At 51.7% G+C, this 4,264-nt stretch overlaps 1 protein-coding gene across 1 annotated transcript in view; it reads left to right on the top strand.

Moving 5' to 3' along the window:
* LOC102385272 (dual specificity protein phosphatase 22-A-like) overlaps positions 1 to 4,264 on the top strand; it is a 26,424-nt gene that overhangs the window by 701 nt on the left and 21,459 nt on the right. The window lies entirely within an intron of this gene.

Below are 4,264 nucleotides of genomic sequence, written 5' to 3'. Positions count from 1 at the left end.
CGCTCTTTTAATTTCTTTTGGATCTAATGGGGGCTGAAAATCATTAAGGGGCGAAGCAAGATTTCAGTGATGTGTTTGCACTTGAGGGCAGGCGGTGGGAGGATCGGTTACTGTTTGTGTCCTTAAAAAACAGAGAGGCATGAGTCGTCCAATTTAAAATTAGCTTCTGGATCCAAAACAGAGATCAAGACGGGCTCTGGCTGTCACTGGACACCGGATCAGTACGGGCGCTGCCTTGCATTACTGTCGTGGAGCAAGATGAGGGTTGCACAAATAGGATGCCTGGCTTCCCTGTATAGCAGGCTTTTTTATGATGAATGTAGAGTCCTAGAAAAATAGGAGTAGAAGGGGTCCCAGACAGGATCACTCCCTCTCTAAAACACCCCAGAAAAATGCATTGAATCTGTGCTTTAAAGCTCCCAGAAATGGAGATCCTATGACCTCCAGGGAACCTGTCCTAAAGTATAACCACCTTCATTGTTAGCTGATCTAAATCTCCTCCACTGCATTATATTTGGACCTTTTACTTCTAGTCCTGTCCCCTGCAAACATGAGGAAAATGTGACTGCCATCCTCTTGGTTATAATCTTCTGCAAAGACAGTCTCAACGTGCTGCTGTGACTGGCCCCATTGCTATTGAGAAAAAGCCCTGCCAGGGCCCACATGCAGAATTGGGTTTGCTATCTTGTGGTCCCAAATCCAAACCTGGCATTTGGATACTTGGATGCAGCTCAGAGCTGAATGTCATAGCTTTTCAGGCCTGGTTTGATTTTAGGGAACTTGCTGCCATGGCTAGCCCAGCACTGGCCTGACCATGCTCATTTTGTTCTCAGATCAGTGCGTTATCCGTAGGTCCCTGATGCTGCAATACAGTTTATTCAGCATCATTCAGATTTCCAAATGGGTTATTTTCAAGGCTATCGGTAAGAGCCGCTTCAGTACTCAAAGTCAGGAACTCCCAGCAGTCATCATACTTAAAGGACCTGCACTTCTACACCTTGTACACCTATTTTGAGGGGCATGTTTCATTGCTAGTTCTTGTGGCGTTAGCTCCTTCAAGTTCAAAGTGGGGTTAAATACTAGTAGCTTACCCTTCCTCTCTCTCTAGTGCAATTTTTCTGTTCTAGCATACGTAGTGCCCTTATACATTGCTGACTCAGTTTGCTATACATAATAGTTGTGCTCTGAGGCTCTTTGATTTGGACATAGCTATTCTTAGAACAACTTCTGTAACCCTAAGTGAAATGCTGTCTTGTGTGAGAAGAGAGGACAGGCGGCAGAAAAGGGGGTGGGCAACGAGAACAACCCCGTGGCATGGCAAAGATCCAGACGTGGCAACGTCTCCTATCTCGAGTACTGGATTTTGCAGCGGTGGGTAAGCCATGGGGTGTAACACAGACAGGCGTGCCCACAGCCCCAGGAGAGGACAGCTGAACTGGCAGGATGACTTGCACCGCAGCAGCCCCAGGACGAGATCACTGCTTCTGTGGAGGACAGAAAATAAGTTCATGGACATGCCAGTGGCATGCGGTTTCCTAACCCTCCCATTTTAGCACCTCAGCTTGCAAGTAAGCGATCGGGGATGGTTAGAAGTCGTTTGTAGCAGCAGTAGGAGTAGATTTTAAAATTATTTAAGCAGATCGACAGCTTTTAAACATTTATAGGCCAGGGAGCCAGTGTGCAGGGTTTGGCAGGTTGCTTTCTTGGTAAGGTTACCAAGGTTGGTGTGATGCACACGATACCTCTGCTGACAAGCAGTGTCAGCGCGGGGTAAGGTGGCACTGCCAGCGTGTGCACTAGAAGTCTTATGATAGGGGTGCCAGGAAACTTGCCGTATAGGTTAGGATGGTAACAAACCCACGTCCCCTTAGGGAATGTGATGGCCAGCATTGTGTTACCTGTCATAGGGACAGCACTTTGGCAGTGTGGGTAGATCATGCCACCGCCAGGTGAGCTCTTGGAGAATCTGTCCGTGTTTAGCGGTATGGGGTCTCTGACACGTTGTTGCACAGTTCTGAATCCATTCAGTGAATGCCAGTGGTGCACGTGCATCTCATAGCATCTACTACTAGGACTCATTGAAAATTGGCAAGGCAAAGCATGAAAAATCCAAGCAAAATGGCCAAAATCTTGCAATGTTGCTTCATGGAGCCGCTGTATCGCACTTCTGAGGACTTTACAGAGCCCACCTCCTTGCCCCTTGGAAAACCTCATTTCTGTACTGAAGCCCTCCCTCGAGCCACTCAGCTGGGCTTGCCGATAAGCGCTCAGAGCTCCCTGCACCTGTTCCTACCGCCCAGGAAAGCCTAGGCCAAGTCTGGCGGAAATGGAAAAGGCAGTCACATCTATAACTTGCAGGGCATGCGAGGTGTCTGAGGAGGAGCTGGCTGCCAGTGGCTGAGTGAATTTGCTTCTACACTGAGACCGGGAATTGGGGAGCCAGCTGCCAAGTCAGTGTTAAGGGATGGGCCTCCGAAGCCAGGCAGTGGACTTAAAACAGGAGGTTATCATTGTCATCGTTCATTATAATGCTAGTAGGAATAAGAGCAGGGCTTGGTTTGCCTTCTGGGTTCTAAGCCTCGGATGTGCACTTGCTAGACAAGCCTTTCTCTGCCGTCGTGAGAGGTAGAGACTCACTGTTTTCAAAAGACAGCTGAGAGGCTCATACAGTGCCCTCGTTGCAGCTGCTGGGGTGTTTAGGGAAGCACTAACATGCACAAAATTGGTGCTAAAGGCATGGGATGTGGGAGCACGGCAACCTCCCATGAATGCTGGGGTTTCCCCAGTGGGTTATGCTTCTGGGCTGAGCACTGGTGAAGCCCTTTGCTAGTCGCACCCATTTGCCCATGACTGAATGAAGAGCATCGCAGAGGCTGAAAGAGTAAAGCCCTGTGGCTGATGAGTTTGCGCCAGGTATATTAGATAGAAAAATTCCTCCCTGAGTCTCCTGAGGAGGAGCATGGTCTCACCCCAGCCCCCACAGACACTCCCAGCTCTGGGTGAGATCACGGTGCTTTCGGCACTGCCCCGGGTCTGTATTTAGAGATTTCCTCTGCTGACCCCCAGCCCCTTCTGCTAGCTTGTGGGATGCTCCAGAGATCAAAAGACACCTGCATCCTTTGAAACTAGGTCCCTCACTTTCCACGAGACAATGCAACAATCCCAGTCAGGGGCTTTGGACAACCCGTTAGATGTGCACCGGTCTGTCCAAACCAAGCCAGCAATACAAAGCAGCGTGTCTCACTAGCTTGGCAAAGGCATGCTGGTTTCTGCAGCCAATGGCACACACCAGAGTGATGTGGCCAGCATCACATCCTCTTGTCTTTGCCTCCCTGGCTTGATGAGCAGGTGCCCTCTCACAGCTAGGTCACAGCCTTTGGCAGGAGTCCGAAGTCAGGCTTGAACTCACAGCCCTTGAGGTGCAGCCAGGCATCCTCGTGGTTGCATTCCAGCATCCTGCGGCAGCACTTCAAAGACAAAGCATAAGGTGCCGGAGAGGAAACGTGAAGGAGTTGGAGGGAGATGAGATGGCCTGCTCCACGCACACCCTGATGGGACTGTTGCCTTCTTCATTGACTTAATAGACTGGCACGCTCCTGGCCTGCTGATTGATGGCCTTGTCTAGGCTGGCACTGAGCCTAATGAGCCGAGGGAGGGAGGCACAGGGCCTCCATGAGGAACACGGTGGCTTTGTACACGCACGCGCACGTCGTGCTTGGCAGCAGAGCTCTCCCAACGCAGCCGTGAGCTTTGTCAGACATTACTCACAGCCGCTGCGAGAGCCCCAGAGAAACGCTGTGAGCCACGCAGCAGATGGTCGGGGGCTCGGAGAACCTGGGGAGGTGCATGGCAGAGCGCTGGGCACAGCTGGGCAGCACAGAGGGTGTTTTTCCTGCATCCGGGGTGATGCGTGGTGGCGCAGCCACGAAGCAGGGCCCTGGGGACGTTTGCCGCTTTGTAATCCCAGGGAAAGGCATGGACGTGCATCCGCTCTAAGCCTCCCAGCTGCTCCCCCAGCTTCTCCAGCCCTCGCAGACGCTCTCCTGCTGGAGGGGGGCTTCCGCTTGCTGCAGCTTTGGGTTCAGTTGCTGGGGTGCAGTGCTACCTGTCCCCTCTTCATCTTACGGTGGGCTCAGTCAGATGCCATTGAGCGATGCCTTTCAGGTTGGCCTCTCTCAGATGTGCCTTGGAGGCACAGAGCCATTCTGGTCCTGCATCGTGTGAAGAGGATGCTTTAGGAAGGGGCTTTTCCACCTGCTCTGTG

Source organism: Alligator sinensis, unplaced genomic scaffold (genome assembly GCF_000455745.1).
Source record: "Alligator sinensis unplaced genomic scaffold, ASM45574v1 scaffold228_1, whole genome shotgun sequence".
Taxonomy (NCBI): Eukaryota; Metazoa; Chordata; order Crocodylia; family Alligatoridae; genus Alligator; species Alligator sinensis.
The sequence above is the reverse complement of the archived record's forward strand: the minus strand, read 5'-3'. Positions and strand labels throughout refer to the sequence as shown.